Below are 8,548 nucleotides of genomic sequence, written 5' to 3'. Positions count from 1 at the left end.
TCTGTGATTCTGTGATTCTGTGATTCTGTGATTCTGTGATTCTGTGATTCTGTGATTCTGTGATTCTGTGATTCTGTGTGCAGGCTGTGCTTGTCAAAATCTGCACCAGTGGAGGTGACCCACTGTTACCACTACTGAAATGAACTACCCACTGCCTTACAGTGCTCACATCCTCTGTTTGGTCTTCATAAATGTTCAGCAAGTGTCAATGGGTGTGGTTTTTTCCACGTGGAGGAAAATTCAATTCCACACCTTTGTTTCATATGCATGTCCATGTCAGACACCATTTTGCCAGACTGCCCCTCTGCTGCCATCTGTTGCACAGCAACAAAATGTAATGGGATAGTGGTGAGTTCAGCCTCTCTTGCCATATCCCCAGCATCCCCCTCTGTTGTCATGGGGCCAACATAATAAAATAGGAAGTATTACTTTCAGAGCAACCCTAGTAGACTATCTTTGTGCATTATTGTTGCACTGAAAGGAATGAAAGATCAGCACAGGAATGTTGATCTGGAACCCCTTATGGGGGAGTCTTGACTGTCTCAAATAAGTGCTGACTAGTAGAAAGGCTGTAGTAGGGCTGTAGTGTCTGTCTTCCATGTCTGTAAATGTATTTTCTGAGAAGAGTTGTTGAGGATTCAAGCCTGGCTGAACAGTCAGTGTACTACCTGTCATTCATGAGATTGACTCTGGTCATCATACAGTTGCTAATCAGTTGGTTGTGGAAGTTTAACTCAATTGGAGTCTTGTATCACAGGTAGTAAATACTTCTTGACTCTTTCAGCAGCCTTTCATTCCAGCAGCCCTGCTGCTTTTCCCTCTATGCCATGAGTAAGTTCTGTGTTTGTTTCTGACAAATGAAATAAGTAATGGAAGAAAAATATAGTTGCAAAAGGAAAGCCCTGCTTTTGTGGAAAAGACCACGAATGAAGAAGATGACTTAAACTGTCCATTTCATGTGTAAAACCCACAATCTACTTCCTGCCAATGTTTTGTAGCATTCAAAATTGTTTTCCATCCTGTTAGTGGTTGAGCCCAAGAAAACCTCAGCCTGATTTCTGCTCTGTTTTTAAGAGTATGTATGATCTTGTGCTTCGAACAGAAGGGTAGGAGGAGAAAACAACACAATTCTAAGGTGAAGTGTTCTTTCTTAGGAGACTGCCCTCAGAGGGAATGTGAAGCTCCAGGAGCTGAGCTATTCACAGGGACTACAGATGCATGTATTCTAGGCTAAATCCTGTCCCAAAGGTGGAGAAGGGGTTTAGGATTTGGCATGATCACTGGGGTGCTAGACAAGAAAAACTGAAAACAGAGCTCAGAATTGCCAAGATTCTAAAGTAAAATATAGCACAAGGCTGTCATAGTTGTCCAGAAATAAAGCATCCCAATGTTCAGGAAATTAATACAGTGGGTTTTTTTTAAAGGAATAGAAATCTAGTTTCAGCATCTAAATGACTTTTGGATTCAGTAGAATCACAGAATGGCTTGAGTTGGAAGGCACCTTTAAGATCATCTAGTTCCAGCCCCTCACCATAGGCAGGGACAGCTCCTGCTAGACCAGGTCCCTCACAGCCCCATCCAGCCTGGCCTTGAATGCCTCCAGGGTGGGGGCACCCACAGTCTCTCTGGGCAGCGTGTTCCAGTGTCTCACCACTGTTCAGTTTCAGTTTAGAATGCCCGCATTCTCCACCAGTAACCGTCACGGAGTTATCTTGAGATCTATCAGTGTCCTTGACAGAGGACAGCAGGCCCACAGGCCTGAAGAAAGTGGTGGGAGGAGGAAGGAACAAAGAGGGAAAGGAGTAAGGAAAAGAAACAGCAGCAACGATCTGAGGAAGATAGTTGATTTACTAATTATAATAGTAGAGATACAAGTTAATTGGGATTGAAGCTAATAAACCAAATAAATGAGAGAGAGAGAGTGTCCAAAACTGAAGGCCTTGCTCTAAAGCTGAAGGCGAGATGGCTAGGGAGCACGCACTGCTGAGACTAGCAGCAAAAAGAGAGGAATCTCATGACTTGTGAGCAGTTTTATCTTTCCTCTGAATGGAAAATGGAAACGCAAAGTCCTCTGGGGTATGTAGTTCTTCTTCTCTTCTGAGAGCCAGGTACCCAGAAAATTGGCAGTCCACAGAACTGGAACATTAACTCTTTAACTTCCAGTGCTCCACAGGGTGTTATGATGTGGAATACCAATAACAAAAATCTTGAAACCGTGACAACAGTAATGAATTTCTTCCTATCTAGTCTAAATCTGCTCTCTTCCAGCTTAAAGCCATTTGCCCTCATCCTGTCACTACACGCGCTTATAAAAAGTCCCTCCCCAGCTTTCCTGTAGGCCCCCTTCAGGTACTGGCAGGCTGCTATAAGGCCCCCCTGGAGCCTTCTCTTCTCCAGGCTGAAGAGCCCCAGCTCTCCATCTGTCCTCGTAGGGGAGGTGCTCCAGCCCTTTGACCATATTTGTGGCCCCTCCTCTGGACTCACTCCAACAGCTCCATGTCCTTGTGTTGGGGGACCTAGAACTGGATGCAGTACTGCAGGAGTGATCTCGTGAGAGTAGAGGAGCAGAATCAGTCATGCTTGTCTTGATGCAACCCAGGATAAGGTTGACCACCTGGGCTGCAAGCACGCATTGCTAGCTCATGTTGTTGTGTCTTTCATCAGCTGACATAGCCAAATCCTTCTTCTCAGGGGTGCTCTCAAGCAATTCTCTGCCCAGCCTGTGCTTGGCGTTGCCCTGACCCAGGCATGGGACCTTGCACTTGCCCTTGTTGAACTCCATGAGGTTGGCATGGGTCCACCTCTCAAGCATGTCCAGGTTGCTCTGGATGGCATCCCTTCCCTCCGGTGTGTCAACTGCACCAGTCAGCGTGGTGTCATCTCCAGACTTGTTGAGGATAAAAAAAATACTCAGAATAGTGGGGAAGGTTTTTCTATGAAGTGTTCGGTTCCACCCCCCCCCTTTTTTTTTTCCCTCAAAATGAAGGACTTTAAAATCATCTTTGTAGACTAAGCTCTAGATGGTGTGTTTGCTGTGAGCAGTGTTGGTGCCTGGGAAAGCATGCCACATTGTGTTTGTGAACTCTGTTTACAGTTAAAGTTGCCTCTTCTTGTCCCTGAGGACAAGTATAAGAAAGGTGGTAGCTCAGGAAGGGGCTGCACAGCTCTGGAAGCTCTTACGTAGCTGTTGTCCTACAGAGATGCAAGTGGAAGACAAAGTTTTTTGCCTTTTCTCCAGCTCCCATTCCTTACTGTTTGCAAGATGGTGGACCTTACAGAAGAGAAGATGCTGCTTGCTGAAGCCTGCAGAAGCAGGAATATGAGCTGTTCGGGCAGAAACAGAGGAGCAAGCTGCTGCCTGCCTCTGGGAGAACGAAGCAGTCTCTTCTGCAGAAGGCGTGAAAGCTGCTGAGACGTGGCAGGGGAGGTGATCTCTCTCTTCAAGATGCTGACCTCTGAGGGGAAAAAGCTGAAACCTTGTCCTCCTGCTACCCTGCTCCTTACAGTTCCAAAGTTTATTTTTCACAATGAGGCACTTTTCCTCCTTACAGCTCTTTACAACATGCAGTACTTTCTCTGCTTTTCTCTCCCACAGGTGTGCTCTAGCCAACTCTCTGCAGAGCACATCTCCCATAGTTACCCATGTTGGTATGCTTTTCAGTGCTTTCAGACCCTTCAGGCTGGAAGTTAGACAATTAGTATGTCTGAAACTCAGATAAACACTAAAGTGGTGCATTAAAGTGTGAGTTCTCAGAGCATTAGTGTTATGCTGGATTGGGGCTGACAGCTGAATTCTGGCTTTCAGCATTTAGAAAATCAAGGGGAGAATGAAATGCTGTGTAAAAGTCCCAGGGGTTTGAGCACAAAGCAGCTTCTGCAGGTTTCTAGAAAGCCTCAGCTAGTGCTGCTGAGTGGTGAACAATGCTGACCCCAAGCAGAGTGAAAATCCTTGGTGCAGTTCTGAAACTGGGGTAAATACAGCAATGACCTCTTTACAGCAAGGAGCTGGGAGCCCTGTGCCATGAGGTTTTGTTGTTATCTGGGTGTTCATCACCCAGGTAATCAAGTGGGTGGTATTTCAAATCCTGTCTTTATTAGGGGATGTGGCATCATTAGGAGGCTGGCAGCCATACTGATCTTTGTTGTTATAGGGAAATGATCTTGTGCTTTAAGGAAGGGAGGAATACCTGAGGAGATAAGGCTTACCTTGCCTCTCAGAATTCCCCGTCCACTCTTTGGCCTAATGAACTGGGGTGATGTATGTAGGTCACTCAAAAAGTAACGCTTCCTACTTATTTCCATGGAAAGTGCTATTGATAATAATAATAGTAACACTGTTTGATAGAGCAAATTCTCAACTACAAAATGCTATTTCTCAACATAGTCACCACAGTTAGCTGTGCATTTTCAGCAGTGATGAACTGCAGTGTGAGCCCTGCCTGAGTAGCAAAAAGCACATCTCTTTGGCCTGCCTGACAAGAGGGGCTTAGGGAAAAGCTTCCTCAACAAAGCCTCATACTGGCTCTACTGTTGAGTTATTTAATCATTCAGTGTTATCAAAACTTTCAGTGCTGTAATGACAGTGTGTCTTGATTATAATCCGTATCTACAGTTTTGTGGAAGAGCTCATGCATCATGAGTTAAGCATTTGTCTCAGTTGTTTGAGTAAGACTGAGCTATATTTTGCATTTAAGTAAACACTGAAAACAGTATAATTTTCTCCAAATTATGGCACTTACAGCACAGAGAGAGTTTTCTGAGAAAAAATCAAGTATGTGACAGACTGTGTTTTTGGTGCTGCTGTGACTGGCAAAGTGTTTTTCATTCCTCATGGTTCCTGGTAGTTGTTATAACCCACTGAGATGCTGAGCTTGCATGGGAAAGGGCAACCATTTGCCCTGCCAATGTTCTCCTGACTCTGAACAGGAAACTTCATTCTTTATCCATCGTTTATGCATCTGTTGAATTAAACTAAAAAAAAAAAAAAAAAAAAAAGCCTTTCTTCCATGGAAGAATTGCTATAATTCTCAGAGTGACCATTTCTAGCTGACCTGTCCCCAAGAAGATTGGAGGCTTTTGCTTGGGGGCTGACCCTGCTCCCAAATGCCCCACTGCCCCTTGCCTCCATAGTGGGCTGCCTTCTCCCTCCTACTGCCTCAGGTATTGCTGCTCACCTGAGCTTAGAGGTTGTTTGGCTTTCTTGGAGGCTATTATACTCTGATTTCCAGGCAGCAAGCATTATGCCAGCAGGAAGTGACCACATCACCATATGAGTGTGGTCCTGAGGAGGGTTAGGAGGAGGCTGAGGCCTTGCAGCCACCTCCAACTCTTCATGAAGCCCATCTTCTGCCTCTCCTTGTCCTTCCTGGGGCAGCAGGGCTTGCATTGTCTCCTGCTTGAGTATTTCAGCAGATCTGGGTTCCTGTTTCCTCCTGAAGCTCAGCGCAGTTTGACTCTGCAGCTCCCTCCAGCAATTACAAAAGTCATGGTCTGGATCATTTCCCCGCAACAACTGCTTTATGAGGAGGCTGGTGTGCAGCCTGCAAGTTTTTCCTCAAGATGGATGCCAAACCAGAAGCGTGGGCAACCTTAAAAATCAGAGCAACATCAGGCTAATAGGAGATTAAAAATAACACTCAGTTTTTCTGGTCTCCCATCCAACATGCTAATGACGCTATTAGTGTTGCCAGCTCTCCCCATAACACAAAGATGTTTTACCTCATTTCTACCCAAAGCCTGCTGTCATTTCCAGTCTCTCCTCTGGAGCTGAAATGTGAATTAATCCTTGTGGTGCCCTTACCCCCGCCCTTATCGTTCCACCCAGCTTTGCTGTTTGTCTGTCCGCCTCTCCCATGTGTTATAACCCTTCCTCCTCCAGCCCTGATGCAATGCAGCAACATAATGCTACAGAAAGGAAAACCTTTGCAGAATACCCTGGTGTATATTCCATCTTTCTCATGTTATGCACACACATTTTTCTTTTATAGCCTTCTTTTTCAGGGTGTCCCCTTAGCTCCCATGTTGAAACCAATCCCTATTCTGAATCGTGAATAATATTATAAATATGTTTGCAGTGGCATTTCCCTTTTGCAGAGTGCTCCTAGAGGCAGCCTCCCAGTTCAGGGACTCAGCTGCCTACTGCATAATGGGTCCGAAAATAATCAAGATACTGTTGATGTGCTCAAAAACAGGATATGTTTGCTATCTCTGAGTGCTTGTTCATACTTTTTCAGGCTGCTAAATTAGTTTTCTTCACACTTTGACTGGCCAATTTGACATTTGGTGTGAAATAGGTGCTTGTGTTCCCGAGCACAGATGCTAAGCTCAAATTCAGGCTTAGAAAGTCTGATTTAGCATTTGAAAATGGGACTTTTCTTCTGAAGCCTGCATGTGTGGGCTGAAGCGGGGCTGGAGCTGTGGGTGAAGCATAAGGACTGAGCATTGCCACCACCCCACCTACAACTCTGGTGCCTTTTTACAGCTTTTTAGATAGGCTGCTTTGTTTGGGTTGTCCTCTGTGCTGTTTTATCTAGTGGGAACGAAGAGCTTCAGAGCAGCACCAGCCATGCTGATGGCACAAGGCTGGTCACAGACAGCTGTATGGAGGCCTGGTGACCTCTCCCAGAAGGCTTGGTGGCCATGGCCTATTCTTCTCCAGCTGCATAGCAGTACCCAGGAGCAGAGATCTGAGCTCACTTCAGTTGGGTACCATAGACTCATAGAATGGCTTGGGCTGGGAGGGACTCCAAGGATCACCAAGTTCCAACCCCTCTGCCACAGGCAGTGCCACCAACCTCCAGAAATCATGCTGGCCTGTTTTTCCTTCTTGTCCCTGTTAAACAGGAGGGTTTCTTAGAGGGAAGGTTTCCTTGAATGCCATGTTTGGCACCCCACAACTTGCAGGAAATGTCACATTTCCTTAGAGGGGAGGCAGTGGTTCCCTGAGGCATGCTGATCATGCACTGCCACTTTCCACTTAGGAAAACGTAAGCACAGGAGGCTGAAGGAGAGTGACACTGCTTGCTAGATGTGCCACCATGCATTTGTGTTCAGACCGTGAGGTTTGTGCTTCTCTTTGCAGGAAGCCCCACTGGCTCTCTGTGCTTTTCCTCTTTACCTGTCTGAATGGCAAACAGCGTTGGAACATCTCCTGCTTGCATGAGACAACGCTTGTGGCAAAATGGTATTCAGAAAGTCAGGGAAAGCTGATGCTGCCAGGCCATGGGGGTGGTTGTGCTCACTTTATGGGGATGTCAGTAGGAGTTACCCGCTTAAAACCCCCAGATGTCAGAGAGCAAAAGTGAGCGGAGAGGTTGACTCCTCAGCACTGCTGTGGGTAGATGGGGGCATGCAGGCCTGGACTCAAAGGGCTAAGCTGAACCACCTCTTTCTCTGCTAATATTCAGCATTTGCAATTTATTCTATAGAATTTACACTGGAACTTGAGAAATATAGAAACAACAACAGCCACTTAGGCTGTCAGATAAATTGTTTTGCAATATTCATTGTCCGTGAAGTCCAGTAGTTGTACAAAAAATCTGCTATCACCAAACTGGAAAAACAAACCTCTGTGATACACACCTATTATTTTTCAATATATAATGATAGTTGTAGTCAGACTTCAAAATTGCAAGCGCTCTGGTCAAAGCTAGATAAATCTCTTCAAAACACAGCAGACATTGCCTCACTATTTCAGACCCCAGCAAGAACCAGCCAGCAATTCTCTGCCATATATTTTTTCTTATTACAGACAGCAGGTTTCCATCCAGACCTTGGGCTCAGGGTGTTAAGGAGAAAATGACAATCTTGTAGCATCTGATTTGCTGAAAATTGATGAAGTTGTGCCAGGGGAGATTCAGGCTGGATGTTAGGAAGTACTACTTTTCTGAAAGAGTGGTCTGGTGCTGGAATGGGCTGCCCAGGGATGTGGTGGAGTCACCGACCCTGCAGGTGTTCAAGGAACGTTTAGATGTTGTGTTGAGGGACATGGTCTAGTGAGAGCTATTGGTGATAGGTGGATGGTTGGACTGGATGGTCTTGGAGGCCTTTTCCAATCTTGGTGATTCTATGATTCTATGATATGGATATATATATTTTCTTAATTTGTGGAAGATGAAGCATGGATACTACATAATTTTTTGAAGGCCTTTAACTAAAAAGAACATTTTCAATGTCTTACAGAGCAGAGGGAGTAGTATTTTGGCACAGACATGAGTTTGATGTTAAGTGGCAACAATGCCTATGCAAGTTTTGTACTATTGGAAATATCAAAATACGTATTTGCTGTTGTTTTGTTACTTACAGTTCTTATGCAAACAACTTTTTTTCTTTTGGAAGGGAGAGAAGGGGAATATTTTTGCCTTTATGCCTCACAGCTGAAAGCAGGCATCTGAATTCAAATTAAACACATGAGAAGGAACTAATGTGGTTGTTTTGTCGCTTTCAATCTGCGTACAGTAGGGTTTCAGTCTTTGATGGACTGGTGAGAGGAGTGGAAGGATGAATCGCTTGTCACCATATAATCTGTCAATGTATAACTTGTCAACAT

The 8,548-nt window shown here is 45.1% G+C and overlaps 1 protein-coding gene across 7 annotated transcripts in view; it reads left to right on the top strand.

Moving 5' to 3' along the window:
• LOC110395575 (elongin-A-like) overlaps positions 1-8,548 on the top strand; it is a 36,490-nt gene that overhangs the window by 18,835 nt on the left and 9,107 nt on the right. For 6 of the 7 annotated variants that reach the window (XR_002436465.1, XR_002436464.1, XR_002436461.1 and 3 more), the window contains one exon: positions 3,239-7,183. The gene's annotated coding sequence lies outside the window, so the exon portion shown is untranslated. The remainder of the gene's footprint in view (positions 1-3,238; positions 7,184-8,548) is intronic. The other variant, XR_002436463.1, reaches the window with a different exon arrangement.

This window comes from Numida meleagris, chromosome 3, assembly GCF_002078875.1.
Source record: "Numida meleagris isolate 19003 breed g44 Domestic line chromosome 3, NumMel1.0, whole genome shotgun sequence".
Taxonomy (NCBI): Eukaryota; Metazoa; Chordata; class Aves; order Galliformes; family Numididae; genus Numida; species Numida meleagris.
Note: the sequence above shows the minus strand (reverse complement) of the source record. Positions and strands in the feature narration are given on the sequence as shown.